General features: G+C 34.9%; 1 protein-coding gene across 6 annotated transcripts in view; it reads right to left on the reverse strand.

Annotated features, from left to right (window-relative positions):
* The window catches only part of DACH1 (dachshund family transcription factor 1), a 356490-nt gene that overhangs the window by 6760 nt on the left and 325412 nt on the right, over positions 1-24318 (reverse strand). The window lies entirely within an intron of this gene.

The raw sequence follows: 24318 nt of genomic DNA on the forward strand, positions 1-24318 counted from the left end.
ATTTTTAGCTTACTGAAAATTGTTGGTCTGCGGTGAAATTTCCCAAATTTACATACTGTTATATACAATATAGGTATATAAAACTTACTCTTAGGACGTCGAGCAGAAACACAAACTGGGAAAATACTGCTAAATTTCTAAATAGAACTGTGTGTGATTAGCAGATTGTCATCTGTTTTAATTGCTCTTTTGCAAATGGCAGTGTTCAGCAAGATCACACAAGCTCATGCTAGTAACTCAAACTGAAAATGCCACTACTCCTAAACATCATTTGTTTTTGTCTGTGGATTGATATGACAGAAATTCTACCCATAGTGAGGGAGTATTTTTTTAGATCAACTCTTTTTAATTAAGATTCATTTTGAGGCTTTTGAATGAACATGCCCAAATAGTTAAAAGGTCACAAATGTTATAAAAAACAAACAAATGGAACTGACATAAAATTTTGCAATGCTGAAACAAATCATATGTCTCGCAATGTATTCCCACAGAGATGTCATCTGGGTAATGATTCACTTTAGTGTTCTGTGGGCAGCTTGCAGTATCTCTATGGGCCCAGTATTTTCAGAGGTAAAAGCACAAACCCACTCATATATTACTATTAATATGCAACCTCGTAAACTGATAAAAATGTACAATGAAATGCTACATTTTGTCTTCAGCTGCAAACTAATTAAGTCATCCATTAGATGGTAATGTGGTTATTTCTGCCACTGAGTGCAAGTCCCAAAAAATCATATTTTCGAGTTGCTTTAAAAATAAATGTAATAACAATGATCATCATTACTATAATACTGCAGTGTTTAATTTATGAAAATCTACAAATCAATGTCCAAGGTGTGCTGTCACATCTGAGTTCAGTCACTTGCTATCTTCCAAAAACCTACTGAGCTAAATTCTCTTTAGGAAAAGGATAGTGTTTTCTATAGTTAGGAGCTGAAAACAACCAACCAAGCAAACAGACAGGAAGATACAGCATCTTGACACAGAGAGCTGACAAGAAAGAAACCCCCAGAGTCCAGGTTAAGAAGAAAAGAAAAGGACAAAATACTTTGTGAGAAGGAAAATCACAGAATCATAGAATGGTTTGGATTGGAAGGGACCTTAAAGATCACAAGGACCACTCTCCTGTCATGGGTAGGGATTCCTTTCACTATATCAGGTTGCATAGAAGACAAATGACAAGATATAAAGTCTCCGTGTGAGCTTTGGAAAGTTACGATGTCAAGTTTTTAATAATTTTTTAATTTTTTTTTTTTTTTGTTTAATTGTAATTTGTGAGCTTTAGAACAGTAAATCCCAGTCCATGATCCAAGAACCCTTACATCAAAGTAGCCGCAGTTTCAGTTGCTAGAAGTCCCAACTTAGTTAACATATTTTTGTCAAATATAACCGGCACAGACCAGTGATAGAAGCCAATTTTCACTCAAAATGGGTCTTAAGGGTATTTGAATAGTGCATCGATTCATCTCTTTGTACTTTGAAAGAACAAAGGTTGATGTCTCTTGTTGTGAAGACAGAAACTTTATTCCCAAATATGGCTCTGAAATTTTCTTTGATTTTAGTTTGTGGGGCTTTTTTTCCCTGTTTTTCTGTTCTCTCTTTCAAACTTCTGTTTCTTTTCCTTTTCACTTTAGATAACGGAGATTTCATGTACTGATGGTTTCTCAGTCTCTTTTCTTGTCTTTAGGAAGATAATAGCAGTGTTAGCTGAATCCTCTAAGGACGATATTAGCACAAATAACAAAAAAACCCAGCAACAGCAACCAAAAAAACTATATATGCATATGTATTTAATGGAAAAAAATGATTCTTCACTCATAAAAGTTCATTTGAACCCCACCTCTATCGCTGGTGACTGAGCTGATCTAAGCTTAGGATCCTCTTCTAAAATCACACGCTGCAACACAAAATCCCCAGGACTAGCCCATGGGCTCCTAAAGGCACCAGATGCTTCGTACTGGAATTGAGTATACTGTTGCCAGACCTTCCAACTATTAAAAACTGCTAACTTCACTTTAAAAGGAATAAACTATTTGTGACCTTAAATGGGGCTACTTATATCAATCAAAGCAAAGCTGCTCATTTGTGCTAAGTAACATAATAAATTGCATTTCCTGTTAGGAAGTAGCTTTATTGAAAATGGTACTTATTTTCTCAAAAGTTATTTCCAGGCACCTGTAATCTTAATGAGGTTTGTCTCTTTCAAAGAATAGTTGTATGTGCATGCCCAAATGCACTCAACCGCTTCAGCCCACAGCTGATAAAAGCATCTGCATGCCACAGCTCAAGCACATTAAAATTATATAACTGGTTGGTTTATTTGTTTTAATAAGATGGGTCAAATGTGAATCACAGTGTACTTTTAACCATTCATTCAAGCTGATGTTTTGATCATTTGGAGGAAGAGAAACAAAACAAAAAGAAAGGGATGGCAAACAAATGATAATGATTCATGTGGTATTTGATAAGACAGCAATGGGAAGTCAAAATAAAAGCAAGCATACTGTGGCAGATGGAAGAGATCTTAGTCAAGTTGTAAACCTTCTTTAAGAAAACTTAGAGGAAACAATGATTGTATATTCTCGATATATTTCGTTCCAAATTGAGACCCAAGAGGTTTTATTTTCCACTGAAGATGGAAGATAAAAATGGGAGTCTAACTTTTTAATAATGGGAACATAATTTATGAAAAACTTCAGTCTTTTTCAGTTTGCAGAGTGTGAGACAAAAAGCCCAGCATTTGTAAAATTCAGTCATGGAATCAACTGAACATAACTTTTCATAGTATTCCTAATAAAGTGTAAACCAGTACATTTTCGGGGGAAATAATTCATCCTAGTGTCTAGAGTTAATTAGAACTCTGAGGTTTTACAACTCAATACTGAAAAGGAGAGACAGAGGGATATATATTGAGTGGACATTGTTACTGGCAGCACAAGTAGATCATGACTGGGGAACATGGATGGATCCACTGCCATCTTCCATAGCAGAGTACAGGCGATGCAGGAAAGCTGGCTCAACCATTGAGGCTTTGAAATTCAAGCAATTTGTTCTCTAAAAAAAGTGCCCCTCCAGTTTTTATGCAAAGATGGGTGATTTCACACTGCATGTTCATTAAACACATGCAAATATGAAGTATGTAAACATATTTGGCCAAACACTATCCCAGTTTGCCCTTTGTGTAACACCAATAAATTAGTTTCAAATTTGCATATTGTTATTAATCATACACCTTTCATTTCTCTACTTAACATTCATGTACAAATATATTTGTGTTAATACTCAGTGCAAATATTCAGGAAACTGAGATATCCATGTGTTTCTTTTTAAAACAGCAATTTATATGTAGGAGATTTTAATTCTAATTTAAGACATAAAACTAAACCACGGATGTGTAAAAAAGAGCATCTAAACACCTTTATTCACAGTTATTTTCAAATATTGAACTATCTTCTCTCAGTGATTTTACCATGTGTTTTAATCATTAATATATATTTCCTTTACTTCCATGTTACTGTGGGAGTAAGCTAAAGGTCAGCAATCTGATCTTTAGTAAACTAACAAAGCAGGGGAGACATATTCATACCTGAATATGTCACCTTTATTATTTAAAGATCATATACTATGCATAAAACTGGCCATTTTGAGGACTGAAAAAACTGAACTAGTAAGGTGAGAAATTGTTTGAAAGAAATAGATTTTTTTTAAAAAATCACAGTCTTTTCTTGTTGCTTCACAAACTTAGCAACCCTTTTTCTATTTGTATAAACAGAAGAAGCCATATCCAAAAAAAGGCAACAGAACTGTTTACTTACAAGCACTGAACCTGAGTCACTAAGGCATTGTACTGTGTCACTTCATGTTAGTAAAAAGAAAAAAAATTAGCAATGATAGACAACAACAACAGACACAAAACAGAACAAAACCCTTTCAACTGAAGAATCATGTGGAAAAGTTATTAAAGGATGAAGTCACAGCTAAATACAATCAGCTTGTGAGCTTCCACAGCTCATTGTGTTCAGTGCTGTTTGTATCACAGTGTGAATAATTTTGGTGCTGAACAATCTGTCCTGCATAAAACAGTTTTAAGTTCTACAAAAAGGTGTGCTTTGTTACTGTATTTCCAGAAACATAAACGACTTTTTTTAGTATCAAGAAAGCAACCTTGGATCTGATAGCATAAAATTGAAAAATAATTTAGTATTGGAATGTAGTTTCTGCCTGGCACTTTCTGCTTTGTTTTGTTTCGGGGTTTTTTTTGTTAAGTCCAGATGGAAAGAGAATTTACTATTCCTCCCTTTAGTCTGATCAGTCTTCTTTCACTTCTCTCCATTTTGTCTCCTTTTTTAGTGCCTTGCTCAAATTATCACTTTTTTACACTAAATATCATCATCAAAGTAATCTTACATACAAGATATCAATCATACAGTTAAACTTCAAACAGACTTAAAAAAAAAGAATTTTTCTTTCCTTTTCTGGAGAGAAAAAGTGGTCATAAAATGAATTGGAACAAAATATAGGAAATCAGTTTTTGTTGGAGCTTTCAGCAGTTTTTGCTGAATTACAGAAAGTATCTATGCAAAAGTACATGTAATTCAGTATTTCTTTAAAACTACCCTTCATATACACGCAAAACAGAAATGCACACAAATCCTTTCCATCACTCAGCTAGATGCTGATACAGTAGGCAGGTTACAGGCGTATACAACTATAGATCCTATAGTAAAATATGAATAGTAATGATATTTTCTACAGTTTTGATTCTGAAAAAGTAACATGGGTCATGATAATTTCCTAGGAATAGTTGTGGCCCTAGTTAGTACTCTCCATCAACAGACAGTGTGATGTTAATTTCTTTCAGCAGATACAAATAATCTACGATGATGAGCTTTTCTATGGTATTATCTTTTCTAGAGCTTTACCTCCATTACTTTTCAAAACATAAGGAAAGGCTTAGATCTAATACCTACTCCTACGCAGAGTACCTCTTCTGTTTCACAGAATCACAAACCTACCTCACCCTTTTCTCCCAGACACATCTTTTCTAAACAAGTAATTTGAATTTCATGTTGCCCAAGTAACTAAATGACAGACTAGTATTTTGTTGTTTTCAGATGAAGCATCACAATTAATACAAGAGCATGTAACTGAGATGCCATTTGAACTGCTGCAAACTTTACTGGAAAATAGAGGCCACTTAAAGAAAGCTATATTAGTCTGCATACATAATTCTGGAATATGAGGAATCCTTTCTTAATATCGGTATCAAATTAGCACCCAACTTTAATATACAACCATTCTTGTTCTCATCTGTGTGATAAAACTGCCCAATGCATAACTTGAAGAAATAGTCACATGCAGAACAAGAAGGAATGAGGCTGTAAAATAGATAGATTGCACAGCAGCAAGCTTATGGAAAATCTATTAAGGGTGCATGGGATGTCAAAACATATGTAAGATAAGCTTGCTGCTTTTAGGTATTTTGTATGAAAGCAAGTTTATGGCACCAAGCAGTGCCATTCAGCTCCAGAACAAGAGCCAAGGCAACAGAAACCAAACCAGAAGTCATGCCCTAGGAAATGAGCTATGAACTGAAGTCACACATAATCCTTCCAGCACACAAAAACAGACACAGGTCTTAATGAAGTTCCCAGGGTTAAGCATGAGCGGCATAACTACAAAATTAAAAATAAAATCAGCTCATGTTTAATTCTGAGGAAGACTTCCAGCTGAAACATGTAAATGGGGCCTAACCCAGTAGTTAGCTATGAAGCAATACTTAAGCAAAAGGATTTTGTTCTTTTCCAGAATGAAAACTACCAGCATTATAGATTATGAGGGGACTATGCTTCTGTGGCAAGTGCTAATGCTAGCCCAGGTAGGTTGCTTTTCAATTCAGAGTGCAAACGAGTTCCCCTAACTAATTGTAAACTTCCATCTTGAATACATCTTCATAGGTGCATTTAAGTACTGCAGTGACAAGCCAATCTTCCCTATTCCCTCTCAGTGGTAACATCATTTCAGATAGGTACTTCAAAATGATTATTCTACCCTCCCAGGAAAAACTCAATTAGCCTTAGGGCCAGGTGGTTTGAATTTGGCACCACTCTGTGTCTTTGCAAGTAAAGATTCCTCAGAAAAAACAGCATGTCATGACAGACTGTGTCCTGGATGCACCCCACTACAGAAATCCCAGACCATATGGAAGCAGCATGCTTTCCCAGAGAGAACTTAACACCATGGTTCATCATCAAAAAGTAAGCAAGAGAAAAGAGAATGGCTAAATTAAACCACAGAGCAGTCTTAACCAATGGCTTTGGGATCAAGTGACTACCTTGCAGCCAGAAGCAGTGAGCTGTGCAAAATATCTGAAGTGTAAAATTTTCTTGCTTCAAAGTGTGATTTTCTCAAGACAGAGGAAATGAAAAATGTTACTTCCTGGTTGCTTTTACTCTTCCCCATGCATCTCTCTCCCTCTCCCCATCTCCCCCAGCTTTCCACTTACAGTGTTTCTTGTCAATACCAACACACTAATGACAGTGTACAAGGCATTTGTAGGACATTCCCTGGAACACCGTTTAAGATTCTGGTTACCCATGCTCAAGGTGAACTTAGACTGGAATAATTTCAGAACAGGCTACTAGTATGAGACAAGGAATACAGTCCACAATATGCACATAAAATGAATTGATTTATCAGAGAAGAGCAACTGGTCATTCCTTGTATATACATTAAATAATAAGAGACACAAACCAACTCTTTTGCAGGAACTCAGCTCTGAGTGGTGTTCCAGGATGATGGATGTATTTAAATGATTTTTATGAATATATTTGTGACATGGGAGCCTGGAAATGCAGATTTTAAAGCCCATCTAGTACTATCCACTATGCTATGCTACTTTAGTAGAAAAAGAGGCAAAAACTGACTATATCCTGAATATATTTACTGAATATCTGGCCTGGTAAAATACATTTGGCTATAAAGTTAATTTTTGCTGGAAAACCTAAGAAGTCAATGGTTTTGCAAGAATGTGAAAAAAAACCTAGAGGGAAACCTTATAAATGAGGATTTTTCTGCGCACTGAATGTTTAAGATCAAGCTCTGGAACTATTGCCCATTTGCAACTGAAATAAAACTGATATTTGTATGTTTTAATAGTGTGTAAGCCTTCCAATATTTTAGCATTGGGAACCAGATTTTATTGGATGGCATAGTTACTGCAGCAAAAGTGACTGTGATTGTCATAACAAATTTGATGGCAAGGTTGAAAATGGAACTGATCCTCCAGTCAGTGTACTACTTTTATGATGCTTCCAGTATTTCCAGTGAAGCCAAGGAGCCTGATCCAGCCACAGTATTTTATGTCCAGTTCAGCAATGTGCAAAGATACTGTTCTCTCTCCAATGGCTAAGAGTGTATATCTTTGAGTAAGAGCATAAAGCTAAAAATGAAAGCAAATTATTGCTGCTTTTTATTTTATGTTTGTATTCAATATAGCTTGATTACTTGAAAGGAGTTGTAGCCAGCATATTGCAGTATGAAACAATATAATGAAAAATACATGTCTTTTAATGCAATGGTTGCACCGACAGTTTGTCACAGGCAAAATCTGCAGAATCAACACATAGAAAAAATAAACAAGTCAAAACTTAAATTATCTAATACAGCATTGTATATTTTCAACAATCCATATTCTAATTTCATGCACATAAAGTAGCACTGTAAATTTTTTGGTCCTGCCTTCATGACACTTTGTTTCCAAGGCCAGCTGTAGCACATTGTGATCCATCCTTTCTAACATCATGACAAAACACACTATTATGCTATTGCTGTTTTTCCTAAGCTATTAGAGGCTGCATCACTTTTAAAAAATAAGGCTGACAAGAATATAACAGAAAAAATGTTTTTACCATTACTGGTACACACTTTGTGTTTCTCAGCTAGGAAAAACAAAATGACATCACATTATCATTATATATGCTGCTGTCTCCGAGGGTGTCCTTCAGGTGTTACGGAACCCTACAATGAGCAAAAGCAAAAGATTTCTTTTTAAAGCTAGCAGGCTATTCTATAGAATATATTTTCCTCTTTACAAGCCAGCTGGCAGTTCACTGCAAGAATACTTATTATAGATATATGCTGACAGCAAATTTTAGCTTAGATAGAACGTGATGCTGGCTAAGTAGGCCTTCCAAATGTGTTAATTTTAGTTTCCCTTCCTTTAAACTTCCTTTTCTTAGCTGACTTTTTTTTAGCTTCATAGGTACTTGAGATACTAATAGAGATGGGTCAAATTACTCATGAAATCCATGAGAAAGCCAAATTCTTGAATTAAACAAAGGCAAAATTGTTTTGTTTTATTCTTAATCATATCAACACAAAAAACAACCACTGTGAGAAAACACTATTTTTAGAATTACAGTAGACTTAACATAGCAATTGCTTACTTTGTTTACAATATGAAATTTATGTGAGTATTACAGACATATTAAAATTTTATCTTAAATTATTATAAATATTTCCTATTTCTCAAGGATACAAAAATGCCTCTTTTCTAATATTACTGCCAAAGACAGAAAGGACAAAACCTAAAATCTTTGGCCACTTTTAAATTAAACCATCAGACCCTCAACTAGTTAGAGTTAATATAGCTGTCTTGATGGCAAGATTATCTTTTTTCTTTTTCTTCAACTGATGAAATAGAGCAATTAAGTTGGAGTGATATTTTAGGAAGATGATTGCCTTCTTAACTCTTAACACTGCACAAAGGGCTGCCTGCCTGATAAAATCTCATAGTACAGTTTTATTTACATTTTAAGTCTGACTGCTTTTTTGCCTCTTGAATATTTTAAGTGAATGTTGAACTTTCATTCTCCTTAACAGGATTTCTGACCCTTCAGTTATCTTAGGATTATAAAAGAGAGACAGTCCTGTACTACCACAAAATGCTGCCACTCAGCCATATACCATTTCTGATCTAATGCAGAATAATTAAAGTAAGTCAGTCTATTAAAATGTTTTTCATATGATGATTCAGGTAATGTACATTTACACAAAATTTCGGCTATCAAGTATTAGTTTGCTAAATCCCATTAATTTCTCCAGCTATTTCCCTCTACAAGATTTGAAACTAACTATAATTAGCTGATAGTTGTAAATTGCTGTATCCCCTCTCTTTGCCACTTTTTAATGCTTAGGACTCTGATCCATCACCAAAGAAAATATAAAAGCAGAAGTTAATAACATAACTGAACTTCTACTGTGCCTTTCATCCAAGATCCAGAATACTTTACAAATATTAATTAAGTTTCACAACACCCTTGTGTGACACCAAAGCATTGGTGCTGCCATCAAGATATCAGTAGATATTATTTCTTTCTTTATGCATAAAAACTTGGTTTCGGCTTAAGGCATTGGTTAAAAATGCCCTGAAGCATGCCAAATGAGGTATTCCTTTGCCATTCAAGAGCAAAACATCAGATGTAAAGCATATCAGCCACCCCACCTAATGGTACAATTTTAATTCTGAAATCAATATCATCCACTCAATTGTTTGTTGAAAAATGTAAAATGGGCAAAATAGAGACTCCTTAGCATATACTTCTTGTGACTGTGTCAAATGCTACATCAATTCTTTTCAATTAGACAATCTTGGAGTATAATTACAACCTTTGCTATAAAATGGATTTATTGTATGGGAAAAAAAACTCCCTACACTACAAACAACAACAACCACCATAGAACTTACGTTCTCACCTCCAGAAACTGAATTCAGCTTTTCTGGAATACTACTGAGCTTACTAAATTTGTTTGTAGCAGTCTATACTGGGGTAGTCTAATTATTATTTATAATGGGATGAACTCTGCTATAGATATTTCTATATCTATATAGATAGAGAAATCTCTATATCCAGTGAGGGTCAAGGGTGACAAGCACAGATGTAAATGCCTACATTGAAGACTTCTATGCTTCATCAAGGTAACTCCAGCCCACATCTTGTTTACAAGCATAACTACATTTAAAAGGCAAAACATTAAGTAGTTGTCCATTACTAATCAGTAATGATATAGTAATAAAGTTACAGTAATATAATGAAACTGTATGAGTAATATGATACTATTTTCCCTTCTAGAGTTCTGTGATACTTCCATCTACCTCCTTTTCTTGGCACCTCATCTATCTCTTTTTCTATCTCTCAATTTATGGCTGCTTTTGTTCTTATTTCAGAGTTTTCAGAATGCTTTTCTGACTCATTTCAGGCCTTGTGCCTTGGGTGGTAGCATCCAAATGAAACAAATGTGGCAAAGCTTCAGTACTAATGCAGAATTCAAATTCTCTTTTCTACATTTGAGAGTCATGCTTTATGCAACTTTCAAAACTGTTCAGAGTTATATGAAACAGAAAAGGAATTGTCAAGCTTGGATATTTTTCCAGAACTGATGCAAAATTACCCATTTCTAACATCTGAAGTGACATCAAGAAGTGACTGAAATGCAGCTGCTCTAGTGTGATTACTGTCACAACTGATGCTGGAATTCTGAGGCAAGCAAAAAGGAAAATACACAACACATGAAATGCATCACATTAACTTCAGACACCTGCACTGTACGTAGCTGCATTTGAGCTGGTTTAGCAGACTCCTTTTACAATCAATGAAGAAACTTGGAAGGTGTGATTCATTTTCTTCAAAGGGAGAGATGTGTCTATTACTCTTCCTTGACTTTAACAGGAGTCCAGCCAAATAGCTCAGATAAAGACATCTACCCCACAAATGTGTGAAGTGGAACATATCCCTCCCACTGATACTGTTTGGGTATTTTATAGATAATTACATTGCCTCAGCAGCTATTCTGCACCTTCAGAACACAGAGCAATATCTATACTGCCATTATGGCATCAGCAAAGTTCCTCTATATCTTATCAGTTGAAAAAATGATAGGATAATGTAGTAAAGAATATATGACTCTGTTTACCATCCTGATAGCTTAAGCATCCTGTTTATTAAATTCTAAAGCACTCTTAAGGAGCACCTACTTTTTGGTCTCTGCAGGCCTGGCTTTCTCAGGTATTGCATGTCTAAAATGAACACAAACACATTAACGTGTTTATAAACTTGTTCAAGGATTTAGGCAAATGCAGGCATATTGAAAATGAGTAAAAATCCCATTGTGCTGTTTCACTGTGCAAATATAATTTCATTTAAATTATAAACCCTCAGTCATTTCCTTATTTCAAATATATTTTCATTATTCCAATAATGTTGTACTCATCCTTGAAGTGAAGGAAACTCCTTTTCACCTGTCTTACTACACACAGTTTTACCATTCTGTTTAGACACTATTTTAACTATACTTTGTCTTTGTCCACAGACTCTATTTCCAGCAATATTAAGTAGCTGATAGATTATTTTGGGATTTTAGGTGGTCCTTGTTTTAAGTAATAGCCTTCACCTTTTTCCCAAAACACCCAGTCATTGTCCTTTTATACCTGTTCTTTTACAGAAATAGCTCTTAATTTCTTTTAATCTCCTTGTAATTCTTTATTCAGATTTTGTACAAAACTTCAATACTGATGATTTTTTTTTACCCATTGCATATTCTCATTCTGCATGTCTGGCTGTTTTGGATACTGTCTCAAAGTTGCTGATCACCACAGCTAGGACCATACTTTGTAACTTACATTCATCATTCCTACTCCAAGCTATAAAATCCCTGAGGTATCACAGGTTGACAATAATAAAAAATACCAAAATGTTTACTGTGTCATCTCTATTTGTAAAAAATAAAGAATAAAATTATCATCAAGTAAGATAAAATTGAAATAATTTAAAAACCCTTGAAAACTTTTGGTAGAGGGAATAGGGTTTCTCCAAATTTAAATGTTGCTGTAGTCAAAATGACACAGAATGTGCAATAATGTGTTTGTTTTTCAGATACTGTAGGTCTGAAGAGATTTTTTTTGTATACTTCAATTATAAAAACATTTAAAACATACAAACTTGTGCAATTTTTATTTTAATGAAGATGAGAAGTTCATTAACGAAGATAAATATTTCATTAGATGTTAAATAAAACAAAGAGATTTTTTGGCTTCTCTCAGCACAAAATTCCTTTGAAAGATTAATTAATACATGCAAATTATGCAAATTAGACCCATGCAAATATTTTATGAAGACAATTAAGGGAACCATTAATTACTGCTTTTTTTGCTTCAGTGAGATTCATTCATTTAATTTTAATTTCACTTTAACTGTTTTGATGTATAATCTTGCAGCTAAGAACTTTATCTTTCCTAGTGGGTCACTTAAACTTATAAATTTCATCAAGTGAGCAGCAACAGAAATCTGCAAAGATATTCTCTGGGCTATGTTTAGTATCAAGAGAAATTTTTGACACAATGCACTCCTAGAAACTGCAGAACTGGAAGGGAATGTGAGCTCATTCTTGGACAAGGTTCAACTGCTGGAAAAGCAATTAATTTGCTTTGGCTGTGCTAATATAGGGGAATTAGAAAGTGTGACACAAGACAAATAGAAATAATTAGTTCTCCAAAATGATGTTCTCATTAATATGGTTTGAACAGTAGAAATAAAAAACATTATTGTGGCATGTCTGCATTCTGTCCCTAGCCACAGGAGGTAGGAAAATGCAACATACAGCATTTTTTCACCTTTGTAGTTTGTGGTGTTTATTTTCATTTTTTTGTAGGTTTAAAGAAAGGCAAATTGTGGACCTGATCCTGTTATCTAAAACCTACTGTACTTGCATAAAGCATGAGGAATCCCTACACTTCTTTCTGTGAAAAGATGAAGCTATAAACAAAACTGACTAGGCTTTTCACAACAATACACTCAAGTTCCTAAATTGAAACTTTTATTTTGATATCTTTCATTTAAATAATATTTTATTACATGGAATACCCAAGGTATAATGTCTTTTTTCTGCAGCTTAAGCTCCTTTAGTAAAAAGACTGCTATAGCAAAAGAGTTACGATATCCTCTCCAAATCTGATAACATAATTTCCTTTTTCCATAACATGAATATACACACACACATTTTACAAAGTACACAGAGCGGGATTTTCACTTGCTCTCCTTAACACTTACCCCAATACAAAGCCGGTTTTCCACAAGCAGTGAAAATCACTAGCTGGCACTCTTCAAAAACAGGCTGCTAGAAGGCTGTTAAGAACATCTGCTCACTTAAACTCTATATTTCTTAGCTTGTTGCAGGATTAAAGGTAATGGAAGACTATGTGGCCCCTTTAAAACATTAACTTCTCCCTCCCCTGCGGGTTTGCCAAGTTGCAACTGAAGGCAACTCCCTTCGAAAGTTTTGCTGTCTACGCACCTTTTATCTAGAATCAGATATTTAAGTGCAATGACTTGATATAATTTATTTCTTCTTTCAGTTAGGTGGAAAATCTATAGCATCCGACAGAAATAGAGATTTTTTCTTTTTAAATACAAGGGGAGAAAATGTGGCCATGTGTTAACATTTTTTGAAAGCTGATTACCACAATTAACAAAATCGTTAAGTGCAACTACCACAGAGTTTTAGCAAAATTACCCAATAAAATTTCTAGAACTCACACTGTAATAATTCATTACAAAAATCCTAATGTCTTTAGGGACTTTACTGATAAAAAATTAAAATCTATGAAGCCTTCCTATAGCTACCTATTGCTTAACAACATGGATATAGTATGTCCGTGTTCCTAATTTGCTAAGAATGTGTCAAATACATGGATGAATGAACACGATTCTTGAAAACTGCTGGGAACTGCCTTCTTCCCTGACCACTAATTCTGTTGCTAGTCAGCTGATTTTTTGAAACTTTTGTTAAATGTGTCTATTAATGACTTCTATACAAACAAATATTAGAACTAACAACTTATACCATATCTGGTAGATTCCAAACTAGCATTTCCTAAAAAGCTTTTGGCATTCAAATACTGTTCACTCTTTACTGGGATCTTATTCTCCCTCCACATTGCTAACTTCTTTCTCAGTTTGACATTTTTTGCTTCTTCCTCAACTTTCTGTTTTAATTTCTGAGGGCTACGATCTTCCTCACATTGTCGCTCTCTCCATACTTTGTATCTGAGTAGTCAAATCCATAAACTGAAATTCAGTTACCATACCCATGCTGACAATTGACACGGCCCTTTGTACTCCAGGTCTGTTCCCTTCTGCCTGACATAAAACCTCAGTCTGCTTTTCTGATCCTCTGTGTGCATGTGTCGCTGCTCTGACAATCTTAGTTTGAGAAAACAGAGCTGTTAATCATTCGCCCCTTCAGATTCTTCCTCATCTTCCCCACTACTACTACTACTCTTAGTCACTATGAACTACTCTTTTAATCTTGTCTGTCAGTAAAGTTCAAAATCGAGGTATCCTGTTTGTTTGTAACTTCTGACTCTTCATTACAACACAGTGTCTAAATTTATTCTCATAAAATCTCTGCCCCTCATTCTCCCATCCCACTTTCTAGCTATAAATTCACATGATGTTTCTCCTCATATCTCACCTACTAAAGTTTCTGTCTCAGTTGTATAAATAAATTTGTATGGCAAAAATATTTTCCTAGTCTGCTTCTTTGAATTGTCACTCTCTTCTAATTCCTTCACTGGCTCTTCTCTTTTAACAAGTAGAAACACAGTACTTGAAAGGTTTTACCTTACCCTTCACCTTGTGCATTACTCCTTATCAAAATGCTTCAAACTGGAGTGATACTTCCAAATAAGCATCCTCATAGTGCTGTCCACAGTTAAGAAGGCCCTCATGCAATACTTACAAGATGAACTCACTACAACCCTTTAGGTCTGAAGCCTGGACTTGCAGATGAGTCTGACAGAAAGACTGAGATCAGGAATGCTGCCTGAATCCATAATGTGATGAGAATACAAGTTCATGGACATATATAACTTCCAATATAAATCAAAAGCACTTCCCAGCACAGTCACTAACATCTCATAGTCATCATCTCCCTTCAATATTTGTGCAAAGTTTTAAGGAAAGTGACATCCTTTGGTTACATTCCTTCAATAACTTTCGTTTACCTGGTCATGAATGGGACAGTAATTTCAATACTATTGTAGGGGACATAGGTAGGGATGATCACAACAAAAGATTTAATGAATACTCTTGCCCCACTACTGGCAAGATATCAGTTTACCTCTTAGAAGAAATGCATTAAAATATTTTTTCACATAAAACATTGCCGCTGCCATAACATAATTGTGGACAGATTTGCATTTGATGGCTCAGATTTAATTAAATGTTACATCTTCTTTGTGTTTTTGACTGAAACGTTAAAAGGACATTGTAGTAATGCACACAGGCTTTCAGCTCCTGAAGTACAAAAAGCTCATACTGGTTTATTTTTACTTCTGTGAGTAAAACTATAGCAGGTACTGAGCTGGTATGTATACAAGAAAGCTAAAGAAAAAAAGTTCAGTGTAACTTTGGGTTTGGAAGCTGGTAGATCCTACACTAATTTATTTAATTAATTCTTCAATACTGTAGCTTCAAACCTTTGAAATGTCTTTATGCAAGGTGTTTTAACCAAACTGGTTATATTTATGTAGAACTACCAGAATCTAGAATTTATTTCAGCTCTTTTTTACAAAAAATGAATACACAAGGTTAACTTGGTATGTGAGTAGCACTCATATAAAATTAAGTAATGATCGAATAATGCTAGGCAGCGTGTTGTTGTTGCATTTTCAAAGCTTTGTCTAACAAAGAAAAGACTTGAAAACACTTAGACCAAGTGCACTTTGTCATTACCCTGATATTCACAGAGGTTAGCCATCAGTCTGAGCAAGTGCAGAGCAGCCACAGATGATGTGCTCCATGTATTCTGCTACCATGGAGTTTTGGGACATAAATCCTGTCACTGATATGCAAGTTGGTAAATTCCATCTAGTTTTCCATATGTCTGTACAATGAGAAAGCATGACAGAATATATAAAAGGGAGGGCAAAACATGAAGGGCAGAATAAAATCCTTAGCTCTTGCAAGATTTAGGCTCAGTCTCTGTTATACCACAGATTTCTGATATATCCATGATCAAGCTCCTTAGCCCCTCTATATATAAAGATAATTGCTTTGTTCTGCATCACAGGAGTATTTCCTGATGTGAAGACTAAATCCATTAAAGACTGCAAAGTTGTTCAGATATTACAATGAAAAAATTTCTAGTACGTTTCCAGTTACTCCTGGCATAGCTCAAAACAATTTATCTGAGACAGCCACAAGGCTGCAAATTGGAATCAGTAGCACAAATAAAAAAGTATCTATTTACTAAAATTTATATTCATGCAGAAACATTATAATAGTTTAAGTTTCCTTTGAAAATAAATAACCAAAATTTAATAAACTAATTTTGGATTAGCTAATTTTTGTAGATTTAAAATTTAGTGTTTTCTCATGAATAATCTGTCCTTAAACAGTTTCTCAGAACTATTATGCACAAACACGCTTTCTTTCAGCTTGATGACTAATTTTTTTTTGTTTCAACAGACTTATTTACACTAGCAGTTGAAAAGAATTACACACTCTTAATAAATACATTCGATTGAATGTCAGCTAAAGACCGACTTTGCTTCTTTAGCTATTTTTTAAATATGATTACTCTTGCAAGCTTCATGGCCAAAATGAATTGCTTGTTTCAAAACAGAAAGAAAAAGGAGGAGGCTATGAAAAGATTTTAATATTAGATGTACAGACAGAAGTCAAAGATTTTGCAAAGAATAGAGAAAATAGGAGAATATGCTAATACACATTAGCAAAGGTCAGGGCTTCCATATCAAGGACCATTTATCGATTTGGCCAAAGAGCTGATTTTGAGTCACACATGGTAAATATTATCAGATCCTTTTGAAAGTCAGCCAGTTTGGGATTCTTTAAAAATAATTTTAAAAATACCCACAACTTTTTGTCCCTATTTGACTTTTTCCTATCTCAGTCAAATGCTATGTTAAATACAAGCTAGTCCACAAATAACAGGGGAGCACGATCTAGAGAAATTATCTCATGAATGTTTGTGTGTAAAAATTATAGGAGTGCATAGGCCTTCCCTTTAAAATTAAAACAGTGATAAATATATTTTAATTCAATATATACAATAAACTATGAATTTCCATTTAATGTAACCCAAGTACAGAATGTCATATGTTCAAAGGCATTTTAAAAGAGCAAAAGGTGTTTGGTTCAACATCTGTTCAACATATGATTTCCACATCCTGTAAGGCTGCTTCCAGCTGCTGCTCCAGAAAGGCGTGGATCTTCTGGAGGCATGATGCAGATGTCTCAGATGCACTGCAGCATCTCCAAGAACACAAGTCACCTACTTGTGGACAACCAAATAACTTTTTAAATAGTGTGAGAATTTATGTTAAGATAAGAATATCTTAACTTCTCTCTGAAAACCTCATTTCAGAGTTTCAGACATTCAGGGATAAGATAGAAAATTGATTATGACCTGCCTTGGTAGATTAGCTCAAATGGCTTGCTTAGAAAATTTTTCTTCTTTGATGCAGATGGTGGCTGATAGTCAAAAAAGGCCACTGAACTGGATGGTGACCATTCATATTTAATGGTTTAAGTCTTATTGAACTTTAAATTCAAGATTTGAAATCTAATCTGGATTGGATGCTTCTTTTTACCTACTCAAGCTACAGCACCTTTCAGTAAGGACATATGGATCTCCCTATCTAATAGATTTCCTTCTATGTGTCTAAATGGATAAAGTAACTTGCTGGCTACTAGTCTGTTACTAGTTCTCCAAAGCACCATACTTTTAGAAGAACTGAAAAATACTACTCTTATTTCTGTGTAAGACTTGTCTCCCTCATTCTTCACACAAGTCACAGGGGAAGTGCATCTATTAGAAAAATCTCAAATCATTAAATATTTTGACATACATTGATGGTGAGGTCTTAAGGATTTAATAGAAGAATGCAAAACTAACACTGAAAGATGAAATTTCTTTATATGGGTATAATACACAAACATCAGGAAATTTTAAATCTTTATAGAGCTTAAAAAACTAATGCAAAGAAACAATCCTCTTTATGACATATCTTAACATGATGTGATGTTACTTTTCAGCGCTTGCCTAAGATGTAGTAAATGTGGCAGAGGGAAAAAAATATAAGAAAGCGAAAAAGAGACAGCTTTCTACACACTTTATAGGCAAATACTGATAAACAGCTTACAGCCAGATCTACCTTCTCAGCCATCCTCAGAACATTCAGAATTATAGTTCAGCTGTGAATGAACTAGAAATCCACTTTATTTATACATGTTTCATGGTAGGCTATAGAAATACCAATTCACTGAAACAATGTTGCTTTAATCAATTTTTCATCCTGATTTATAAAAAAAAAATCAAGCCTTTTAGCTCTTTCTCTAAAAGGAAAAATGTTATATATATTTTAGCTGATGAGACTACGCTAGAAATATATGTTCTACCTGCCTGATCAGGTTTCAGTCACTTTCTGAGGGAGAAGATGAAGGGAAGAGAGTACTTCGGGGAAACAAAAATATCTAAGATGGTGCCTTGCAGGGCCCATCCTTTCCAGGTATCAAGACAACTGGGGTGACCCCAGAATTCCATTAGGTAAGAATTCATCCGTCCTATCCTTCCCTCTTTGAATAAGATGAACATGTCAAAACAATTCTATATAAAGCCTCTGGAGCACAGTGTGGGATTTTTTTAATATTCGTATTGTCCTGAATTTTCCCACTTGACTCTGTTCATGCTTAGTCATTAATTTTACATACAGTTTCTTTAAAAGTGAACTAAAGCACCATGTTGGATAAAAATCTGATTAACCATTCATCTGAGTAAAAAAGTCAGGAATATATTTTATTTCCATCAGCTCCATACATATACAGCTATAAAATGAAACATAAATTGCAATAGATAGCAATTTCAAATAAAATGTGAAAAATTTTATGTAAGAGTATGTGTTGAATGAGAGAGTTGACTAAGAGTACTTTGCAACATATATATAACTGTATATTCACTCTGTGCCTTTCCTTTGCTTTTTGGTAATAGATAACAGGATTATGTACCTTGAAGTTTAAAGGTGTAGCTAACAATGACCTATGAACTCTATGAAACAATTGTCTATTTATAGGTTACTGCCTGCAATCAATATCACCTTCTGTTTAAGTTAATCAATGTTGTCTTTAATTGATTAGCTTGGGTTGAAAACCTGCCAAAGTGCTTACTCCTGGGCAGGGGGATAGGGAACAAACTTATTGCTGTTTGGTTTCCATGCATTGTAAGATAATTTCAGTATTTATCCATGGTCAATGAAATATGAAACAAAATAAATCTTTAACGTCTGCTTCCTCATCAAGTATTCCAGTATCAATAGTAAAAGACAGATGAACTAGAAAGAGATGTTTTAAATATCTACTATAGAATCTAGGCTTAAAACCTAAACTATATTGGATAGTCTGTCAATCAGTAAAACAATGTCTTTAAAACTTGTGAGCTGATAAAGCTAGTAAGGCTTAGGGGAAATAAAATTAAATGTTTAAATTAGTGTGCATAGAGAGAGCCAAGCTCTTTGTAAAATGTATAAAAATTAAGAGAACCTATTTTCAGAGATGTATCTTCTGCAACAGTAATGAAATTCAAGGTGGTACACACAGATTAATGTTGTTATTTATTATTATGTATATAATTTCATTGAAGTGAATAGCACTGTTCACATGAATAATAAGTGCATGACCCTGACATTAATACAAGGTGTTACACAGTGAAGTCAAAAAGCAGCTGAAGTTTAAGGCACTAATCAGAAGAAAAATGAAGCATTATGTGTTACTGCAAATAAGAACAGTGTTGAACCAACAAATATTTTATGAAGACTGTACAAAAATAAAAGAATCAGGTGGACTATCCAAAGGGAGTTAGTAAGGCAGCTCCAATAAATGTCACTGAAGGTTAGAAACTAATATTCTAACAGTGTCTCACCCTTAAGACCATCACTACGTCTGAAAATAAATTTTCTTTTGAGCATAAGAAAGGCAAAAGAGAAAAGCAATGCAGAAAACACACTACCCTTTAGCTTCTATAATTGAACAGTGTGTGTGCATACGTTTTCACCAATGCATCAATTTGTTTGACAAACTCTGGCATGCAGGGAAGAATCAATAACAAAACAGCAGATATCACTCCCCAGTGGGTCACTACAATGGCTTTGCTCCATTCTGCTGTCTTTCCCACATGTTTCTGTTACCTCAAATCACTACACTTACCTAGAGAGGTGCTAGAATAACCCAAAGGAGAACAGTCACATTACAGAGACAGTCTTGTCTTATGCCTACAGTTAACCAAAACTGTAGAGACTGAAATCAATTGTCTTATTTATCTTTAGAAATCTAAAAAATGGAAAATTCAGTGAAGAAACCTGAAAACCAGACAGATAAAAAGAAAAATGTAAAATCTATCTGTCAGATTGCTGAAATTCCCATTTTCACAAGACACGTTATTTCACATCAACAGACCTTCAAAGTGCTTCTTGACTCCTAAGGTGAATAAAATTTATATTGGCAAATTAAATGGAATTTATTAGGTTTTTTGGGTATGTTTTGGTTTGGGTTTGTTTTGGTTTGGGTTTGGTTTTTGGGGGTTTTTTTTTTTTTGTTTTTCTTTTTGTTTGGTTTTTTTTTTTGTTGTTGTTTTTTTTTTAACCACCCTAATGGAATAACAGGCTGAGTGGCCTAAAAATCACAGAAATGCTCATCTCCAAACAAGTCAGTCCACTGTTTTGTCTTTGTTGCTTCACAGAACCTTTTTATATTTCTATGGGTCTAGAATAGTCAGCTGTTTCTTTCCATAAACAGCCTAGCTAAGTAGCAGATGTTTCCTTGGGCAGTTATTCAACATATCTAGAAAAAAAAAATCCCTTTGCCTTCCAGGCTTCTGACAGCTTTGTTTCCAGCTCCTGACTTCTTTTCCCTGCTGAAATGTTCAACCTTTATAGCAGGCCTGCACAACAGGTGGGCCGTGGGTCTCTTGCAGTTTGAAAAACCATTTGTTTGGCCCTTCAGCTGCTGAGAAGCATCATGTACTGTTTGATTTGCCCAGCTGCCAAGAGGCAGCAACAAGATGTCCAGCAGAAAATGCATATCTCCTGGCTTGTTACTGATCCCTCAGAATGCATGCGCCTCCTAGTCAGCCACCTGGTTAACCAGCAGCCACATGGCTCCAGATCATAGACACACATTGCCTTGCAGGTCAAGGAAGTGACATATTAAGAAATATTTGGTATATTCAGTAGCAGGGGAGGAGGTGAAACAGAGGTGGAAGGAAAATGAGAAAGCAACAATAGAGGGGAAGATGAAACACTGGGTTGACAGAGAAGAAGGAATGTCACATGGGAAAATGAAAATGTATTTTCATTCTGCAAATGACCTGATACATTCATTTGAGAATTCTGACTCTATACTAAACCCAAGCACCTTTCTGCTAAAAGTCCCATGCAATAATAAATGAGTAATAACAAATCCATAGTACTTACTAAATGGTGATAAAACAAGAATAACTGATGAGCAATTGTCAATCGAATAAAAATGCAGAATTTACAAGTTGATACACATAGAGAGACATTTAGCAGTTCCAAGAGTTTTAATTAGGAAAAAAAGGCAAGAAAAATGTTGGTAAAATGTATAAAGAGTCAAGTGCTTTCCTTGGGTTTAATCAATTAATACTTTAGAGAACATATGGCCATTGTTTTACATGGCATTATACAGATGGATGACCTCGTCTTTAGGCAGCTATGGATGCAAATGGAATTGCTTTTGATAAAGGGGGACGTGGAAAGGAACAGACAGAAATGCAGAGATAGGAGAAGAAATGCAGAGATAGGAGATAGAAGCTCTAAGAGAAAGATGCAATTCTTGAAAGGACTCTAAAGATAAAGGAAATGTACTTAGCACTGGTCATCACAGTTAATACCATACAGAAAATAAATTAAGAAAAGACTAAAGAGAAGACATTGTAGTTAAATGTGCTGCAAAGAATAGTGATGTCCCTGGAAAAGAAATACATGTTCTGCCATTTAGGAATATTGAAAACCATTTTAAAAAAATCATTAGCTAATTTGAGAGTAGCTGTGCACTGGAAAATGTATCCTCTCTATGATCAGCAGCCAACAGTGATCTTCTCTAAGTCTACAAACATGAACTCATAAAAATACTCAAGATTTACAGAAATTAGGAAAAGACTGATGTGATCGGAATTGGAAATAAGGACAGAAAATGTGACTGGGGGAGTGACTGAGACTGAGACTGGCTAAATACATACATAGAAACAAAAACCAGGGCACTGGAAAACGCTATGAAATAAAGCACTAAAAATTATTGGCAGACAAAAACTGAGACTGAAGTTGGGGGACTGAATTATTTACATTAATAGACAAGAACAGAAGCCAGTGGTTGAGAAGACAAGGAAAGAGGAGAGACAGAACACAGATAGGGCAAGAAAGTTAAGCAAAGTCATATGAGGTTTCTTAGAAGGAAAAGTCAAGGTGAGTAACTGGACATGTGGCATACGGATAGAATGTTATGAGTCAGTGCCGAGACACCTGGATCTTGATTAATAAGGATATTAGGCAAAAGAAGCCAAAACTTTTGGGGCTGGAATTATGACTGGATATAAAAAGAAACTTGCCTTGAAAGGTGAGAGGAAAAATGGATCAAGAAAGACATTTGAAAATTTGGAAGTTGTTATTAATGTTGATAGAAAACCCAGAAATGAGGGAGAGCCAAGAAAAAGAAAGCTTGAAGGAGACACTGTTAGAGGTGATACAGGTTGCAAGAAAAATCAAAGGAAGATTCTGTGCCCAAGAGCACGAAATATATCCCAAGATTGTCTTTATCTCAGGAAGTATCTGTAAAACTGCCATAGCAAAATGGTAATTTCTTCAGCCACACTGCTCATATTATGGTATTACATTTTATCAGTTGCTTGGTTAGCTTTATCACTGTGAATCTTAAAATTCAGTTCTCTATGGTTTTCAGATGTTGTGTCACAGTGAAACTTCTGACTTTGTAGTTTACTTCTTAAGAAGACAACCCTAGGAGATGGTTACCTAGGACATTAGTGAAGCAAAGCCCTCAGCTGTCAGGAAATGCCAAAATTAAGATTTAATATAAGAAAGAAATTTAGATAATAATTTACAACTATTCTGTAAAGCATGATGTCTAATTATGGAAATATTATACATAAATGAAATATTATATAAAACATTACAAGACACACTGACCACTGAAGATGAAGAAAATATTGGATAGATATCCCTTTATTCACCTATATTTTTGTCCCCTGCACTGAATGAGACAAGGTACTGTGAAAAATACAGTATCTAATCACATAATTAAAGATTGTATCATGCCACATACACAAAGACACTTGAACAAAGGTGCGGAAGACAACCTTAATTCTACCATTTCCTAATTTTGGAATGCTTGACTTCACAGCCTTGATAATGGCCTTTTCCAATAAAGTTTTTGATCTCATAAAAAATATCATCACATATTTCCACACACTTTTGTCCAAGATTTATATATCAGAAATAGAACTGTGTGCAGTAGTTTCACAGAACCGCCAGAAGTCCCTTTTCATTGTGGAAGTCCTTCAGATACCCATCTTTCAAACACAAATATAACAAGCAAGAATCAAGGACTATCAGTTGCTGAGATTATTACGTGGATTTTGCTTGTTGAAAAATAGATTAAATAAGCTTCAAACCAATGCAGATAGGTTATGTTTCAGGGCAAAAGACTAAAGCTGTATATAAGCAATTTTTATTAATGTGGAGGGCAACTGCACGGCAGCTTTCCCCTAACGTTTGGGCAGCAAAATGCGCACTTGCAATGGGCAAATTTAAATCATAATTTCTTTCTTGTTCTTGTTCAGTAGCCTGCAAAGGAACATCACACAGGACCAGTTTACCAAGTTACTTTTATTTTCTTTATCTATTCCTGGATCTTTTCAACATCTCTATTTCCTGCCTTGTCCTTTCTAGGAGGTAAAAAAGACATATAGCCCTGGAAGGTTTTGTGAGCATGGTAGCTGAGTGGGTCTTTTTCTTACACCAAGAAGGTACAAACTGAAACCTCTTAGCACTACACTTAACTGAATTGTTAATGTGAGCCTAGAGAAGAGGTGGAGAATTAAAGAAAGGGAAGATGTCAGTGGGAAAGGGCTTAGAAAGGGTAAGTTCATTTTGCTAAGGGACAGAGCGAGTAGATAATAAACACATCTGGAGAAAGGCTGATAATGTGCTAG

Source organism: Anomalospiza imberbis, chromosome 2 (assembly GCF_031753505.1).
Source record: "Anomalospiza imberbis isolate Cuckoo-Finch-1a 21T00152 chromosome 2, ASM3175350v1, whole genome shotgun sequence".
NCBI classification, from domain to species: domain Eukaryota; kingdom Metazoa; phylum Chordata; class Aves; order Passeriformes; family Viduidae; genus Anomalospiza; species Anomalospiza imberbis.